Source organism: Theropithecus gelada, chromosome 11 (genome assembly GCF_003255815.1).
Source record: "Theropithecus gelada isolate Dixy chromosome 11, Tgel_1.0, whole genome shotgun sequence".
In the NCBI taxonomy this organism is placed as follows: domain Eukaryota; kingdom Metazoa; phylum Chordata; class Mammalia; order Primates; family Cercopithecidae; genus Theropithecus; species Theropithecus gelada.
The window spans coordinates 71,544,077-71,563,838 of record NC_037679.1 but is presented as its reverse complement, the minus strand read 5'-3'; the positions used below and the strand labels follow the sequence as shown (position 1 = coordinate 71,563,838).

Genomic DNA, 19,762 nt, shown 5'->3' with positions numbered 1-19,762 from the left:
AAAAGTCAATATTATCACGTGTCAAAGAGTCACAGTAAAAGAAAAAAGTCTGGCTCAGCATTCCTTCTTTAAGGAATTCATTCTAGGAAATGTTCACAGTTGTATGCAATAGCTACAAGAATGTTCAACTGAGTCGGGCATGGTGGCTCACACCTGTAATCCCCACACTTTGGGAGGCTGAGGTGGGCAGATCACTTCAGGCCAGGAGTTCGAAACCAGCCTGGCCCACATGGTAAAAACCACATCTCCACCAAAAATACAAAAATTAGCCAGGCATGGGCACCTGTAATCCCAACTACATGGGAGGGTGACACAGGAATCACTTGAGCAGAGATCATGCCACTGCACTCCAGCCTGGGCGACAGAGCAAGACTCTTATTTAAAAAAAAAAAAAAAAAAAAAAAAGTTCATCTGAACGCTGCAACAACAGTGGAGAAATGCTGAAAATAATATAAATGTCTAACAGGAGAGAACCGCCTAAATAAAACCATTGTTCATTCACACAAAAGAATGTTCTATGTCCATTTAAAAAGATGTACTAGGAAAATAACACCTTGGAAAGATGATCAAAGTGAAAAGAAAGTCAAACCTTCAAAATAGTATATGATGTAATCATATGCTTGCATTCACCTATGTACAAAAGAAATGGCATAAGGACACCGTGATGTGCATCTGTAGTCCCAGCTACTCAGGAGGCTGAGGCTGGAGGATCGCTTGAGCCCAGAAGTTCAAGACCAGCCTGGGCAACAAAATGAGATGCTATCTCAAAAAGAAAAACAATTTTTAAATTTTTTTTCCTTAAAAAAAAAGGCAGAAGGCCAGGTGCAGTGGCTCACACCTGTAATCCTAGTACTTTGGGAGGCCAAGGCGGGAGGATCACCTGAGGTCAGGAGTTCAAAACCAGCCTGGCCAACATGACGAAACCCCGTCTCTGCTAAAAATACAAAAATTAGCCAGGCGTGATGGCACACCCCTGTAATCCCAGGTACTCGGGAGGCTGAGGCATGAGAATCGCTTGAACCCAGGAGGCAGAGGTTGCAGAGAGCCGAGATCACGTCCCTGCACTCCAGCCTGGGTAACAGAGGGGGACTCCATCTCGGGGAAAAAAAAAAAAAAAAAAAAGTGGGAGAAGAACCAAATAGGTAATGGTGATTTCTTTTCCCCCAAGGTAGCAGGATTATGAAGTCCTTTTCTTGTTTTTTTTTCCCACTGCGTTCTCCCTTAAATTTTCTACAATGAAAAAATAGAATATTTATAAGAAGAAAAATCTTTAAAAATAACAATTATAAAGAATGAAACCCAGCAAGGATTGGCGTAGCATACACAAATAACAGCTGTGATCTATATTCTTTTTTTCTTCTTTTTTTTAAATAAGACAAGTTCTCTCTCTCTCTCTCTCTCTTTCTTTCTTTCTGTTTATTGTATGATGGAGCCACTGCACTCCAGCCTGTGTGGCAAAACAAGATCCTGTCTCAAAAAAAAAAGTCAATTTCAAGGGCTAATCAGTTTACAAAAAGCCTAGTGTTTAATGGGAAATCACAAATAGGCAAATCAAGAAAGTAAAAGGTAGGCTAAGAAAAGAAAATTTATATATAAAATGCCAAAACGGCTACCCTCAAAGAGTCCTACAAGGAAAAACAGAGTCATATTTCACAACACAGCAGCCCTGTTTTATTTCCATTTCAGTTATCTGAATTTCACAAATAAGTATAAAAGTCTGGACTTTAAATTGGTATTTGACTCTCAGTTTCAAAATGCAACCTTCAGCCTGGACATAAGCTCATCACAAAAGCGTTTAATTAGCTGAAACCTGGACAAAAATAAAACCTAATGTAGGCAGAACTGTGACAAGAAATCAGTCATTTGATTTTTTTTTAATGAGCTCAGGGGTAAGGAGTCAAAGCAGTTTGCCCTCTCTGGGCAAGCATTTCTTTGGACTGTGAGCCAGTCTTACCAAGCAATACTGCTGTGTTAGGAAGAAAGTTTAACCTTGATTTTTAGACAGGTTATTAAGGTGAGGTTCAAAAAGAAATTCAAACACTGAACTGAATCAATCACTTCAACTAAATGAAGTGAAACGACATCAACAAAAAATACAATACCGGGGGAGGGAGACTGGGACTAATTAGCAGCTTGATTTAAAACAAACTTGGCAGGAAAGTATTCAGGTCTTCATTTATGAACCCAACTTCACATGACACTTCACTGAGGTGGGGGGTGGCAGGGTGCACGTGGCCAAAGCAATCACTATGCAAGGTGAATTTCCTCCAGTTCCTGTTTAATTACCCTTCAACTTCTGCCTCCACTTTCAAGATCAAGTCCAAGCTGTTCAGGATGATGCACGAGGCCTTCTAATCTCTGAGCTAATCAGGGCCTGCCTCTTAAGTTCCCTTCTGTTTTGCCAAGCTACTTTGCCTGTCTGTGCCTCAGTTTCCTCCAGTGTGAAATGAGCGCAATCCTTTCCACCCCAAAGGGCTGGGGTGAGGGTCAAATGAGATGCACGTACATCACTATACCGTGTGTGAAATACAACAAAGCAAGTACATAGATACTGGCTCTTGCTATGAAATCAATATTGCTACATGAACTCTACAATGGCTACTCCACATGTGGTCTGTAGACCAGCAGCATTAGCACCACCTGGGAGCTAGTTAGAAACCCAGGCCCAGGTCCTACCCAGACTTAATCAAAATATGTATTTTTGCTTGAGGACAGGAGGTCAAGACCAGCCTGGGCAATATGGTGAGAGCTGGCCTGTACAAAAAATTTAAAGATTAGCCAGGCATAGTGGCATGCACCTGTAGTCCCAGCTACTCGAGAGTCTGAGGTAGGAGGATTACTTGAGCCCAGAAAGTCAAGGCTGCAGGGAGCCGTGACTGCACCACTGCAGGCCAGCCTAGGCAACAAAGCAAGAATCTGTTCCAAAAAAAAAAAGCATCTTCAAGATGCTTTGGCATCTCTGCATACCACCTCTTATGCTATTTGTTTCCTTTAACTGACCTCCGCTTTTTCTCCTTCACAAAATATATTTCAAAAAGAAACTGCCTCAGCCAGGCCCGGTAGCTCATACCTATAATCCCAGAGCACTTTGGGAGGCCAAGGCAGGCGGATCACCTGAGGTCAGGAGTTCGAAACCAGCCCAGCCAACATGGCAAAACCTAGTCTCTACTAAAAACACAAAAATCAGCCGGGAGTGGCGGTGGGCTCCTGTAATCTCAGCTACTTGGGAGGCTGAGGCAGGAGAATCACTTAAACCCAGGAAGCAGAGGTTGCAGCGAGCCAAGATTGTGCCACTGTACTCTAGCCTAGGTGACAGAGTGAGATCCTGTCTCCAAAAAAAAAAAAAAGAAAAAAGAAATTGCTCTTACTTGCACATATTTTTTAAAAATTTCACTCTATATATATAGAAGGTAAGCAGAAAAGGGAATATAACAAAAATGAAATATTACCAAATTCTACTTAGATACTGGGGCATTCCTGAGGCTTTGTTAAAAGAAAAAAAAAAAGACACAGGCAAACGTTAGAGGTAGATGTTAAAGACTTACTACTACCATATGGAGACCTTCTTCAGGCTTCATCTAAGGACCAGATAAGGATGAAAAAGAGAAAGCCTTTCTCGTTTGCTAATTCATCTTACCTACTGTGATGGGGTAACACCAAGAATCATCTCAAAACACAAATGGAACACTGCCAGACTAAATTCAGAGTTCCAGACCAGGGAAATCCTCATCAATATTCATTTTGGCTGGGCCACCCATCATCAGGTCTGCCAGAGGCTTCCCTTATTCCTTTTTTTTCCTTGGGACAGGGTCATGCTCTGTCGCCCAGGCTGCAATGCAGTGATGCGATCACAGCTCACTGTAACCTCATACTCCTGGGTTCAAGTGATCCTCGCACCCCAGTCTCTTGAGTAGCTGGGTCTTCAGGCACACACCACCACACCTGGCTAATTATTTTACTTTTTGGAAATACAGGATCTCGCTATGTTGCCCAGGCTGGTCTCACACTCGAGGACTCCAGCCCTGCTCTGGCCTCAGCCTCCCAAAGCACTGAGATTACAGGCATGAGCCACTGCGCCTGTCCTGCGCTTTCCTTATCGTGCAGTAAGTTCCCAATCACCTCTTCCAGGCAGACTTGGGGTTTGAACAGTGCACAGTCAAGATGGCTGCTGGGTCCAGAGACTTCCACAGAGGACAGGACAGGCACCGCTGCATCCCAGGCACAGGTGGGTGCTAATTGCCAGCAGCTGACAGCTGTCACAGATTGATAGTAGCTAACAGCGCATCTCTCTCCCAGCTCCTTCCCTAGTGCACCCATTAGCCCAGCCTCGTCCGCACCTGGGGCTCAAGTTGCCTAAACATATTTCATTTCCCATAGCAGAAGATGCCATCCATCTAGAGATTGTAAATACAAACAACTCAGAAGTTGTGACTTTCCATGCTCTGCTCACAGAGGCTCCCAAATGCCATCTGCTAAGGGCGCTTCCTCCCCAGCACCAGGCTTATGGCTCTAAGCTCCAAAAGAATATCAAATAAACCCTGCTCTCCAGGAGAATACATTCCTGTCAGGGTTTATCTTCCACAAGCTCCCTCCCACCAGTAGTCCCCGGGGCACAAAAGCTACTAATGACCTGTCAAGCTGAATGTCACCGCATCTCCATCCTTCTCCACTGGCCTTGGCAGGGATGCTAATGAGGAGACTTAGGGCAGGCAGCAAAAAGGACAATGTAAAGCAGGGACACAGGCTGCCAGACACCCCATTTTCCCAAATTATACATCCAAAGGGTTTGCACCAAACTGTGAACTCTCAAAAAGGACCAGAGGCTAGTTACAGTCACCTGACTGCAGGAGTCTAAACAGATCGAGAGCCAAAGTGCATAAAACTATTAAATCTAATGATATGGTTTGAATGTCTGTCCCCTCCAAATCTCATGTTGAAATGTGACCTCCAGTGTTGGAGATGGGGCCTAAAGGAAGGTAGTGGATCCTTCATGAATGTTTTGGTGCCAGTGAGTGAGTTCTTGCTCTAAGTTCACATGCAATCTGGTTGTTTAAAAGAGTGTGGTGGCCGCGCACAGTGGCTCATGCCTGTAATCCCAGCACTTTGGGAGGCCGAGGCGGGCGGATTACTTGAGATCAGGAGTCCAAGACCAGCCTGGCCAACACGGTGAAACCCCGTCTGTACTAAAAATACAAAAATCTGCTGGGCATTGTGATGCGCACCTGTAGTCCCAGCTACTCAGGAGGCTGAGGCAGGAGAATTACTTGAACCTGGGAGGCAGAGGCTGCAGTGAGCTGAGATCACGTCACAGCACTCCAACCTGGGCAAAAGAGTGAGACACTGTCTCAAATTAAAAAAAAAAAAAAAAAAAAGGCCGGACGCGGTGGCTCAAGCCTGTAATCCCAGCACTTTGGGAGGCCAAGACGAGCGGATCACGAGGTCAGGAGATCAAGACCATCCTGGCTAACACGGTGAAACCCCTTCTCTACCAAAAAATATAAAAAACTAGCCAGGCGAGGTGGCAGACGCCTGTAGTCTCAGCTACTCGGGAGGCTGAGGCAGGAGAATGGCGTAAACCCGGGAGGCGGAGCTTGCAGTGAGCTGAGATCCGGCCACTGCACTCCAGCCTGGGCGACAGAGCCAGACTCCGTCCCAAAAAAAAAAAGAAAAAAAGAGTGTGACACCCACCCCACCCTCGCCACCGCTCCGGCCATGTGATCGTCTGCTCTCCCTTTGCCTTCCTCTATGACCGGAAGTTTCCTGAGACCCTCACCAGAAGCAGATGCTGGAGTCATGCTTGTACAGCCTGTAGAACCATAAGCCAATTAAACTTCTTGTCTTTATAAATTACCTAGCCTCAGATATTCCTTTAGAGCAGTGCAAAACAGCCTAACACACCTAATAAACTATTAAAACGTATCCACAGAAAGTCAATGTCCTAATCCATGTTGTACAAGTGAGTGCCCAACAGCACTACTGACTCTGGAGGAGGTAAGTTTTCATTGTCTCCCTTATGTAAATGTAAGACCATCCCTTACATTTGTGGCCACTGAACATTCTTGCTACCCAGCCCAGACCCCTGCCAACCTAAATGCCAGGAGTAGCAACCCAGTGACTGCAATAACCAAAATAGAGCCCAGAGGCTTCCAAAGCCCTTGGTTTGAAAACCACTGGACCTGGCTCTTGACTAGAATTTCAAGAATGAAAGTGGAGGAAAAGGACCAAGGAGAGAGGCAGACAGAAAACAAACTGGCTGAGTCAGGCATCCCCAGGCACCATGACGATGCCCTAATGACCATTTCGCCTGTACTGCTCTGAGCAACAGAGCCAAATACCTAGGGAAGAAAAATAATGACACTCACATTATGGCCAGACCAACCTGTATGGTTACTTTACTTACTTTTTTTCTTTCTTAAATATTTTATATTTTTATTTATTGGCCCACCAAGTAGAGAGATTACTTTTTAAAACAAAGATACGGCCAGAGGCCATGGCTCACTCCTGTAATCCTAACACTTTGGGAGGCTGAGGCGGGCGGATCACCTGAGGTCAGGAGTTTGAGACCAGCCTGGCCAACATGGTGAAACCCCATCTGTACTAAAAATACAAAAATTAGCTGGGTGTGGTGGCGCACACCTGGAATGCCAGCTACTTGGGAGGCTGAGGCAGGATAATCCTTTGAGGCCAGGAGTTCAAAACCAGCCTGGGCAACATAGTGAGACCCCCATCTCTGCAAAAATTGAAAAATTTGCCAGGCATGGTGGCACATGCCTGTAGTCCCAGCTACTCTGGAGGCTGACACAGGAGGATCCCTTGAACCCAAGAGTTCAAGGCTGTAGTGAGCTGATTGTGCTACTGCACTCAAGCCTGGGAGACAGAGCAAGACCCTATCTCAAAAATGAATAAATAAATAAAAAGGCATGGTCCTTGGAGGAAAACAGGTCTGACACATGAAACAGCAGCAAATAGTACAAGACAAATCTATAACTGTGTGATTTTTAATTATGCACTGTGGAATTTAAGGAATGAGATCCGTGAAATTAACTGAAGAAGGTTTCTGGGAGGAGCTGAAGCTGAAAACAGGTAAAAAATTTAGATGGGTATAGACAAGAAAGGGAAGCAACCTGGCAAGTTGGGGGTGGGGGGCGAGTGCAAAGGTGGCATGAAGCCAGCGAGCACGCGGGAGAGTGAAGGAGACCAGGCAGCAAGTCTGGAAGCTGTGAACTAGGAAGTAGGGGGAAAGGAGAAGAGATGGCGAGAGTGAGAAAAACAGTGGGGGCCTTAAGAACTGGGCAGGAGAATCTCAATGGCTGAGTGAAAGAAAGCATGGCATGGTAGACATGGAGTCAGAAGTCCTCAGGTTCAAACCTCAGCCAACCATTTGCCAGTCACATCCCTGGGGGCAACTTTCTCACTTCTGGAAATCACTTTCTTCATCTTCAAAACAAAATAGGTGACCAGGCATAGAGGCTCACACATGTAATTTCAGCACTTTGGGAGACTAAGGTGGGCAGACTGCTTGAGCCTAGGAGTTCAAGACCAGCCTGGGCAACATGGTGAAACCCCGTCCCTACTAAAAATAGAAAAAATTAGCCAGGCGTGTTGGCGCGCACCAGTAGTCCTAGCTATTTGGGAGTCTGAGGTGGGAGGGTCACCTGAGCCCAGGAAGTTGTGAGCCAAGATCATGCCACTGCACTCTGGCCCAGGCAACAGAGTGAGACTCTACCACAAAAACAACGACACAAAAAAAGCCATGGGGGACGTGGGGAGATAAGGAACAAAAGAGAAAGAAATACTCCAACAGATAGAAAGGAATTTCTCCAGAATATAACATTTAGCTTATGGAATAAAACCTCTAACTACTGAAATGTTCTAACCATAGGAAGGTAGGAGCTCCTCTACTAAGTCTGGGAACTCAGGCGTAGATAGAAAACCCTAGTTAAAGGGCAAGCCTGCCACCCTGGAGCATTTTTAAGCATGAGGTTGGAGCCCTGCTTGAGGGTTTTGTTCCCTGCGGTGTTGCTTAATCGCCAATGGGAAGATTTCCACTAGAGATCACCGACAAGAATTATTATTCTAGACACAGCTCTGGGGTGCAGTTAAAGTCCTGTTTCCATAAAACCTAACCATCTCAAAGTAGAATTTATAGCTCCCCTAAGCAGGATGTAATCACTTTAAAGAAATCAAACTGGACTGTAGATGTGAAGACACACTAGCTTCTCCTGGAGAACATCAGTTAGCAGAGCGGCTGGTGGAATCCGGGACATCTATGAAGCTGTCAGTGAAATGACCACAATGCTAGTGCAAGCTGAAAACAGCTTTGGACCACCACAGAGAAGACAGGCTAGCATGACAGCAGGCTGGGCTTTAAAACAAGAAATAAATGAATTACTAAGGTAAACAAGTGTTAAAGCCCTAGGAAAAAATAACTCCAGGTAATAAGGTGTCATATGGGGGTTTCTTGTTTGGGGCTTTTGAGGGGGTTTTTGGTATTGCAGTATTTTTTAAATCTAAAAATGGTTTAAAAACTAAAATCTTTCTGAAATTCAGCACTACCAATTCTTGGGCACGTGGGTACAGGGATCTCAAAGACTAAAACGCACATCCTACATCCATCCACCTGGCTAGCTTAGTTGGTAGAGACGAGACTTAAACTGTGGTTTCACCACACCTCAAACAGGGGCTCCACACGAACACAAATTGTTGAATAACAAAGCAGAACATCTCAAAGCAAAGCCCAGAACATTCCTTCATATGTTGTAAGCATCAGATAGCTATTCTTTGAACAGACACAGAGGGTCTGAGTCCAATACTACTCTCTTGATATAGGAAATAGCTCAGATCCAACATGCCACAGATACTTATTTTGTTCCTACTGTATGCCAGGCTTTCAGCTGGATGCTGGGGCTACAGGGAACAAAATAGGACTGCCTGTCTTTGTGGGGTCTGTGGACTGATCTGGGTTATTTTCCTAGAAAATATGCACATAGGGCAGGCACAGTGGCACGTGCCTGAAATCCCAGCACTTTGGGAGGCTAAGGCAGGAAGATTGCTTGAGGCCAGGAGTTCAAGACTAGCCTGGCTGCACATGTACCTGGGAACTTAAAATAAAATAAAGACCAGCCTGGGCAACATAGCGAGACATCGTCTCTTAAAAAAAATTAAAATTTAAAAAAGGAAATTTGCAAATAGCAGACATAGAACAGTAGGATCAAACTGTGCCTCTTTACTGTTCCCTATCAGTTTCATCTGAGCAAAAACCTCTTTTTAATTTTTTTTTTTTTTTTGAGACGGAGTCTCACTCTGTCGCCCAGGCTGGAGTGCAGTGGCCGGATCTCAGCTCACTGCAAGCTCTGCCTCCTGGGTTTACACCATTCTCCTGCCTCAGCCTCCTGAGTAGCTGGGACTACAGGCGTCTGCCACTTCGCCTGGCTAGTTTTTTGTATTTTTTAGTAGAGAAGGGGTTTCACCGTGTTAGCCAGGATGGTCTCGATCTCCTGACCTCGTGATCCGCCCGTCTCGGCCTCCCAAAGTGCTGGGATTACAGGCATGAGCCACTGCACCCGGCCCGTTTTTGTTTTGTTTTGTTTTTTGGGACAGAGTCTCACTCTGTCGCCCAGGCTGAAATGCAGTAGTGCAATCTCGACCCACTACAAACTCCACCTCCTGGGTCCAAGTGATTCTACTGCCTCAGCCTCCCGAATAGCTGATATTACATAGGTGCTCACCACCACGCCTGGCTAATTTTTGTATTTTTAGTAGAGACAGGATTTCACCATGTTGGTAAAACCATTTCACCGCCAGGCTGGTCTCGAATTCCTGGCCTCAAGCAATCAGCCTGCATCGGCCTCTCAAATGCTGGGATTACAGGCATGAGCCACCACACCCAGCCATAAAACCTCTCTTTATTCCAACAGACTTTCCTATGTTATCTGCTTCTGTGGACTCATAGCACATTACACCAATACCCACACAAATTATTTATGAACTTCAAGGATGGTAAGTACTATAAAGGAAGGGATGTGTTGCTATACACACACATATAACAGGAAGAATGCCCAAGCATGGGGATGGGAATCAAGGAAGGTTTCTTTGCAAAAATGCCCTTGATGCTGGGGACTGAAGAATGAAGAGATGTTAGCCAAATGAAGAAGTGAGGCAAGAAGAACATTCTAGCACAATCCCAACTGTAATATCATAAAATTCATTGAAGAATCATCTTCCAATTGAATGTCTCACAGGCAACTGAAACTTCAACATATCCAAAATAAAACCCGATCACCTCCCCCAAAGACTGTTCCTTCCAGTCCTCCACGCCTAAGAAAACGGCAACTCCATCCTACCCAGTTGCTCAAGTCAAAAGCGTTCATCTTATTCTTGACTCAGTTCTGTCATGCTATACGATCTATCAAATCCACCTTCAAATATTGGCAATTCTACCTTCAAAATAGCTCTAGAACCCAACCACCTCTACTGCTGCTGTCCTGAGCCAAGCACCATCACTTTTCTGCTCAGATGATTATAACAGCCTCCTTCCTGGTCTCCCTACCTCCACCTACCCCTCATAGACTGTCCTCCACGCAGCAGCCAGAGTGATCCCCTTGCTTCTGTACTTAAAACTTTTCACAAACTTTCCATCTTCCTCCAAGTAAAAGCAAAAGGCCTTCTAGTGACCCACAATGCCCTTCATGATGGGACCCGTCCACCATTGCTCTACCTCTATCTCCCTCTTGAGAGAGGGTCTCACTGTGTCACCCACGGTGGAGTGCAGTGGCATAATCAGGGCTCACTGCAGCCTCGAACTCCTGGGTTCAAGTGATCCTCCTGCCTCAGCCTCCCTACAGGTGTGCACCACCATGCCCAGCTCTTTTTTTTCTTTTTTTCTTTTTTTTTTTTTTTTTTTTGTAGATAACCCGAGGTCTGGCTCCATTGTCCAGGCTGATTTCAAACTCCTCCCACTTCAGCCTCCCAAAATGCTGGGATTGTAGGCATGAGCCACCGTACCTGGCCTTTTCAACTTCTGTCTTGTACATTTCCCATCCACTCCAATTGTACTGGCCCGTGTGCAGATTGTGCAACATGGTAAACAAACCCCCACTTCAGGGCTTTTGCACTTGCTGTTCCCTCTACCTGGAATGTTCTCCCTGAGGTTATATGCATGGTTGACTCCATTATTTCCCTCAGAGCTTTGCTCAAATGCCACTTTATCAAAGAGACCTAAACAGTAAAGGCCTATCAAAATACCCTTTTAATCTTACACTACTTTGTTTTCTCTGTAGCACTTAACACCATCTCACAGATTAAACATTGAACTGTTTCTTTGTTTACTGCCTGTCTCTCCCACTTCACTGTACACTCCATAAAGACTGATTTGTTCACTGCTCCATCCCCAAAACCTAGAATAGAACCAGACATAGAGTCAGTGTTCAATCAATATTTGCTGAATGAAGCAAGGAATAAGTCACTGCCACCAGCAGTGTCTACAGTTTTTGGTAGATATTTTTGGGACATCTGCCCAACTCGCTACAACCCTCATCACTGAAAACTATTTCTCCCCAAATGTGTCCACAGCAGACACTTTTGTTCTACATGATCATGTCATTGACATTGTTCTTTGGACTAGAGATGGATGGCATCTGAGTCAATGAGAGTCTCTGATACTTTGGTACAAAGACTGAAAGTTGCTAGTTTCAGTATCTGAAAGGGGCAAGAAGTAGGGTTTGTAAGTCAAGAGGCAGAAAAATCTACTGAAGGAAAAAGAATGAAGCAGGTGTATGGAGAGCAGGGATACTGGATACAGAGTGGGGTTAAAGGAGGAAGACAAATGGAAAGAAGAAAGCCCGAGGGACTGTCCATCCACAACCTGGGTCCTGCAGTGCCTTGCAGTCGGTTGCAATGTCCAGTCTCAGCCCACAGTGCCACCTGGCAGCTCAGGCCTATAGGACTCAACAGGGAGCAGCAGGCACAGAGAGAGGGCAAAAACCTTTTCTTTTTTTTTTTTTTCTTTTTTTTTTTTTGATACAGAGTTTTGCTCTGTCACCCAGGCTGGAGTGCAGTGGCACAATCTCAGCTCACTGCAACCTCTGCCTCCCAGGTTTAAGCAATTCCCCCTGCCTTAGCCTCCCTAGTAGCTGGTATTACAGGTGCCTGCCACCATGCCCGGCTAATTTTTTGTATTTTTTAGTAGAGATGGGGTTTCGCCATGTTGGCCAGGCTGGTCTTGAACTCCTGACCTCAGGTAATCCGCCCGCCTCAGCCTCCCAAATTGCTGGGATTACAGGCGTGAGCCACCACGCCCGGCCCAAAAACCTTTTCAATACAACCATGCAAATATGCACTTCACCACAATGCACACAGCCGATTCAAGTGTACAATAACGCACACACTGCAGACACAAAATTGCAGAATTATAACTGGCCTTTTCATTTAGTTAGTGTCAGTCTCATTTGAGCAGAACTTTACTTTATTTCAACAACTCTAAAAATATTATCCATCTCTTTACCTTCTTGAGCAGAGATACTACAGGAAGTGAGAGATATTTACACAGATCACAAATGGACAATCTGTTGGACACAGTGGCATATGTCTGTAATTCCAGCCTCTCAGGAGGATCACTTGAGCCCAGGAGTTCAAGGCTGCAGTGCACTATGACAGTGCCTGTAAAGAGACACTGCACTCTAGCCTGGGCAGGATAGTGAGACCCCATCTCTTTAAAAAAACTTAATAATTGGCCAGGCATGGTGGCTCATGCCTGTAATCCCAACACTTCGGGAGCCCAAGGCAGCCAGATCACTTGAGATCAGGAGTTTGAGACCAGCCTGGCCAACATGGAGAAATCCCATCCCTACTAAAAATACAAAAAAATTGGCTGGGAGTGGTAGTGCGTGCCTGTAATCCCAGCTACTTGGGTGGCTGAGGCACAAGAATCACTCGAACCTGGGAGGTGGAGGTTGCAGTAAGCTGAGATCACACCTCTGCACTCAAGCCCGGGCGACAGAGTGAGACTCCATCTCAAAAATAATAATAATAATAACTAATAAAAATTAAAATAAAAAAGAAATAGGCAATCTGTAGGGAAAAAAAATCAAAGACTTGGGTTTGCAATGTCTAGATCATATAACATATCCTAGAAGAAAATCATCAACCTGAATTTATTTCAGCAGCAAAGGAAAAAAGAACCAAAGAGCTTCACAAGAGACTTCACATTTTAAAGTGCATCAAAGGCAAAAGTAATGTCTTCTGGATAAAGATACCTGAAATGACATGTAGAATTTTACAGAACACCAGGAGCCGGGCATAGAAACAAATCAGAGTTAAATTACCAATGGCATTGCAATTTAGAGCTCTGGTTTGCTCTAAAGACTATCAGAGCATGCTGTAAGAAGAAAGTGATTCCAAATTTATCATCTTCCAGGAAACAACTAAGGTACAATCACTAAAATAATGATAATGCTTTGCTATTGTGGATCAACTTTAGCTTCAGAGGATTTAGATTATGAGTATCTGCTTTCAAGTTTCTAATTTTTTCGATAATGGCTTATTCTGTTCTCAGCCTTATTTCCCTGGTTCCAACCTCAAAGAGCAATTTTTTAAAACAGACTGAATTTGAGAAGCAAGTACACAGGAGATCTAGAAAGCAGGCCATCAGCTATTTAGATATAGCTTCAATTTCCATGAAACGTTAATGCCCTAATTTAGTGCACAACAATTTTACCACCTCAGTCTGACCTCTATGGAGAGCCTGTAGAGTATAGATATGATCTCGTTATTTTCCACTTCCTCCTAAAGTCAACTCAATTTTTCCCTTTTGTTGTTAATAATGTATAAAAGATGACCACAATTTGAGATGTGACAGTGTGAAATCATCAGGTCAGCATTTAGAACCAACCATCTTTTTCCATGGCCAGAAGAGTCAGGCTAAGAGTTCCTTCTAAACTCACATCTTGACCCCACCGATGGAATTTGCAAAAAATACCCCATTGCCACACAAGCCCTTCGTGAAAGTCTGACTTTGTTCCTAAGCTTCGTTCTAAGTGACCCTAGTATTAAAGAAGCTCCCATGGTACCAGATAACCTGTAATGTTTTTGTTTTAAAGAAATTAATTTAGGCCGGGCGCGGTGGCTCAAGCCTGTAATCCCAGCACTTTGGGAGGCCGAGACGGGCGGATCACGAGGTCAGGAGATCGAGACCATCCTGGCTAACATGGTGAAACCCCGTCTCTACTAAAAAATACAAAAAACTAGCCGGGCGCGGTGGCGGGCGCCTGTAGTCCCAGCTACTCGGAAGGCTGAGGCAGGAGAATGGCGTGAACCCGGGAGGCGGAGCTTGCAGTGAGCAGAGATCCGGCCACTGCACTCCAGCCTGGGCGGCAGAGCGAGACTCCGTCTCAAAAAAAAAAAAAAAAAAAAAAAAAAAAAAAAAAAAAAAAAAAGAAATTAATTTTTGCCAGGTGTGGTGACTCACACTTTAGGAGGCCAAAGCAGGAAGATCATTTGAGCCCAGGAGTTTGAGACCAGCCTGGGCAACATAGCGAGACCCTCTTTTCTTCTTCTTCTTCTCTTTTTACTTTGTGTGTCTATTATTTTAAATAATTTTAAAATGTTAAAAAATTTATTTTGAAAAATGCTGTAATTTTTAAGTTCACGGTCATTTACACAAATGATCAACTCAGGTATCATTTGTAAAGGAAGTATAAGAGTCTATTGAATCTAGATTACAAAATAGCTCACTATTTTTTACATTTAACCAAAATTTTAATTAAAACTAGTTTGCAAATGTTATACTAAAAAGTTAAAGCATGCTAACCAAAGTCATGTATAATAAAAGTTATAGATGAATAATAACCACCATTTTATAATACAGAACATAAAAAATGTTAATATTACCAGTAGTCAGCAAAAGTAAAACAGGATGCATACACAAGGCTATTCACTGTAATCCTCTTTGGAATATATTTGGAAACTACCCAAATGTCCATCAATAGGTTGAATAAACTATGGTACAACTACACAATGGATTACTATACAGTAAAAAAATGAATAGAGACTATCTCTAGACACTACTATGGAGTGATGTCCAGGACATTTAAAAAAGCAAGGTTAGAAAAAAGTATGTAAAGTTATGCTATTGCTTAAGAAAAAAATGGGATATGGGAATATCTTCTTATATTTTTGAAATGTAATGATAAACCATAACTTTTCATACTATGGCTAAAATGTAGACAGGAAAGGACAAGGATAGAAGGTAGACTTCTTTGAATATACTTTGTTTTTTCAATTTGACTATCAAATCCAGTATTTGTGTAATTATAAATAAAACTTAACAGAAAGAGATTTTTTAAATGAAACAAATAAACTAACCATGTACCCAATTAGCATACAGCCACACAGACAGAAGGACGATTACAAATGAGTCTAAGGCACAGGAATTTTTTTTAATATATATTTGTTAAAAACAGAGTCCCTGCTCTGTCACCCTGGAGTACAGTATCACAATCATATCTCACTGCAGCTTCAAACTCCTGGGCTTAAGCCTACTCTCGCCACAGCCTCTCGATAGCTGGGGCTACAGGTACATGCCACCATGTCTGGCTAATTTTTAATTTTCTTTTGTAGAGACAGGGTCTCACTGTATTGCCCCGGCTGGTCTCAAACTCCTGAGCTCCAGCGATCCTCCCTTCTTGGCCTCCCAAAGTGCTGGGATTATAGGCGTGAGCCTCTGTGCCCAGCAGCATACAGTAACCTGACTACACATTTCTGAAGGATTTTTTTTGAAAACTGCAAAAAATATTAAACTGTTTTCAGTAATCATATTATTGGGAAGTCATTATTCTAAGATTGCTGTGTGTAATGTGGGATAAAACAAATGAATAATCTTATTATGGCTTCAAGAAGTAGGATTTTTGGCACTAGAGAAAGGAGATACATAGGTAAGATCAACGAGGTTAGTAAAAATCTGGAAGCCCTGAGTTTGATTTGGAAGTATTAACTGAACCCGTAATAGATTTCAAATCAGGAAAAAAAATCTGGCGAGGCTTGTTGGCTCACGCCTGTTGTATACCTATAATCCCAGCACACTGGGAGGCTGAGGCAGGAGGATCACTTGAGCTCTGGAGTTCGAGACCAACCTGAGCAACATAATAAGACCATATCTCTACTAAAAATAAAAATAAAACAATTAGCTGGGCATGGTGGTATGTGCCTGTAGTCCCAGCTACTCAGGAGGCTGAGGTGGAAAGATTGCTTGAGCCCAAACACTCAAGACCAGCCTCATCTCTACAAAAAGATGATGAGACCTCATCACCTCTACAAAAAAATCGCCAGGTGTGGTGGCATGCACCTGTGGTCCCAACTACACAGGAAGCTGAGGCAGGAGGATCCCCCGAGCCCAAGAGTTCGCGACTGTGTATTTGCGCCATTGCACACCAGCCTGAGCAACACAGCGAGACCTGCCTCAGAAAAAAAAAAAAAAAAAAGAAAAAGGAAACTGCTTAGTAAGAAGGAAGAAATCAACAATGATTTCTCGGCAATGAAAAGCTTTTTATAGAAATATTCCAACCTAACAAATGAAGAGGAATGATAAAATCACAATATCACTACCATACCGTCCCTTTTGAATTAATGGATCTAAGTAATAATGATCAGGAGCTGCTAAGAAAATCAGAGAAGAAACAACAGGACATAAGCACCTCCTGAAACACCACCATGCATGCTGTCTTGCCAAAGAAAACTTATATCCAATAAAGTATCTAGATATATCAACTTCCAAGAAATATAAGGGATGGATACATGGTTAAGTCCACCACAGAGAGGCACTCAGCAAAATCCAGACTATAAGTAATTCTCAGGACTAAGGATCTGCTTTCTTCAACAGCAGAAAAGACAGGGAGATGGGGAAGGAAGACAGAGCAAGAGAGATGGAAGGGGCGTCAAAGTATTCAAAGGGACTTAAGATTTTTTTTTCTTTTTTGAGATGGAGTCTTACTCCGTCTCCAGGCTGGAGTGCAGTGGTGTGATCTCGGCTCACTGCAACTGCTGCCTCCCGGGTTCAAGCGATTCTCCTGCCTCAGCCTTCCGAGTAGCTGGGACTACAGGCATGCACCACCACGCCCAACTAATTTTTGTATTTTTAATAGAGACGGGTTTTCACCATGTTGGCCAGGATGGTCTCGATCTCTTGACCTCATGATCCACCCACCTCGGCCTCCCAAAGCGCTGGGATTACAGTCGTGTGCCACCATGCCCAGCCTTAAGATTTTTAAAACAGAAATACTATGAGACTTAGTCAACCACAGTGTGTGAAGCTTATCTGAAAAATTATTGAACAAAATATTTTTTAATTATAAGACAACTGGTGTAATATGAATGTTGGGTTATGGGGTGCATTTTTAAGGATTCCACAAATATTGAAATATTTATAAATAAAAAATATGTCGGAGATAATTGATAAAGCTGATAATGGCATATCAGGATCCTTTATATGAATCTGTTTTATACACATTTGAAATTTTTTCATAATCAAGGTGGAAGAAAGCACTCCCAATTCAAACAAATTGCTGCCGGGCACAGTGGCTCATGCCTGTAATACCAGCACTTTGGGAAGCCGAGGTGGGTGGATTACCTGAGGTCGGAAGTTTGAGACCAGCGTGGCCAACATGGTGAAACCCCATCTCTACTAAAAATACAAAAACTAGCCAGGCGAGGTGGCGGGCACCCATAGTCCCAGCTACTTGGCAGGCTGAGACAAGAGAATCACTTGAGCCCAGGAGGTGGAGGTTGCGGCGAGCTGAGAACGCACCACTGCACTCCAGCCTGGGCAACAGAGCGAGACTGTCTAAAAAGGGAAAAAAAACAAATTGCGTGTGTGTGTGTGTGTGTGTGTGTGTGTGTGTGTAGCAATCAGGAAAATGTGAATAGTGACTGATATATGTCAATATTAAGGAATTATCGCTAATAGTTTTAGATATGATAATGCTATTCAGGTTATAATTTTTGGAAATAAAATAGTTACAGATGAAAGATGTGTAAGATTTGCTTCAAGGCCGGGAACAGTGGCTCACACCTATAATCCCAGCACTTTGGGAGGCCAAGGCAGGCGGATCACCTGAGATCAGGAGTTTGAGACCATCCTGGCCAACATAGTGAAAATGCCGTCCCTACTAAAAATACAAAAATTAGCTGGGCGTGGTGGTGCTCGCCTGTAATCCCAGTTACTCAGGAGGCTGGGGCACAAGAATCGCTTGAACCCGGGAGGCGGAGGTTGTGGTGAGCCAAGATCAAGCCACTGTACTCCAGCCTGGGGGACAGAGACTCTATCTCAAAAAAAAAAAAAGAATTATTTGCTTCAAGACAAGTCAGGGCTGGGGGAGGGAGTGGGGCATAGTCAAAAAAGACTGGCCATAATTGGCCGGGCGCCGTGGCTCAAGCCTGTAATCCCAGCACTTTGGGAGGCTGAGACAGGCGGATCACGAGGTCAGGAGATAGAGACCATACTGGCTAACACGGTGAAACCCCGTCTCTACTAAAAAAAAAAAAAATACAAAAAACTAGCCGGGCGAGGTGGCGGGTGCCTGTAGTCCCTGCTACTTGGGAGGCTGAGGCAGGAGAACGGCTAAACCTGGGAGGCAGAGCTTGCAGTGAGCTGAGATCCGGCCACTGCACTCCAGCCTGGGCGACAGAGCGAGACTCCGTCTCAAAAAAAAAAAAAAAAAGATTGGCCATAATGTCAACAGTTGTTAATGCTGGGTGTCAGGTATACTGCTATAACTATCCCGTTCTCTCTACTTTTGATTATAATTGAAATTTTCCGCACTAAAAAATTTTGGAAAAATCGGTTTTCCATTCAATTTTGATGAGTGATTTCTAAAACTTCTGTATCTCCCCATCTTACCTCATGAGGCTTTATGAAGGTGAAATGAAGTGAACATAATGTAATGAATGCCTGCTGAAATGCTGCCTTTTATTATCTAGGCAGGTGGAGGACAAGGACGGCAACAGTGAGGCTGAGACTTCAAAATTCTGACTCATTATGTTTATCATCATTTTTTTTTTCTTTTGGGACAGGTTCTGGCTGTTGCTTAGGCTGAAGTGCACCAGCGTGATCTCAGCTCACTGCAGCCTCAACCTCCCAGGCTCAAGCAATCCTCCCACCTCAACCCCCAGAGTAGCTGGGACTGCGGGTGTACACCACCACACCCGGCTACTTTCTGTATTTTTTGTAGAGACGGGGTTTTACCATGTTGCCCAGCCTGGTCTCAAACTCCTGGAATCAAGTGATCTGCCTGCCTCTCCCTCTCAAAGTGCTGAGATTACAGGAGTGAGCCACCATGCCCAGCCTATCATCACTTTTTCATTGATGCTTTTCATCACTGTTTTCCTTCTCTCAACTAGAAGCTCCCTTTAAAGGCAGTAACCCTATCTGTCTTGTTCACCAGTGTCTTCAGAGCCTAACCCAATGCCTGGGATGAGAGAATAAACTCAAATTCAAGTCTCTGTTCAGCAATGTTGAGCAAGGACTGAGAATGTTCTATTCTACACCCCTCCCCAGTGCTGGAATTCAATCAATATCTGTGGTACGGGCCAGGCACAGTGGCTCACGCATGTAATTTCAACACTTTGAGAGGCCAAGACAGAAGAATTGTTTGAGCTCAGAAGTTCAAGACCAACCTGAGTAACATAGTGAGACCCCATATCTACAAAAAATGAAAAATTAGCTGGGTATAGTGGTGCACACCTGTAGTCCCAGCTACTCAGGAGGCTAAAG

At 43.9% G+C, this 19,762-nt stretch overlaps 1 protein-coding gene across 2 annotated transcripts in view; it reads right to left on the bottom strand.

Annotated features, from left to right (window-relative positions):
* PTPN11 (protein tyrosine phosphatase, non-receptor type 11) overlaps window positions 1-19,762 on the bottom strand; it is a 98,800-nt gene that overhangs the window by 37,363 nt on the left and 41,675 nt on the right. The gene's annotated exons all lie outside the window — the stretch shown is intronic.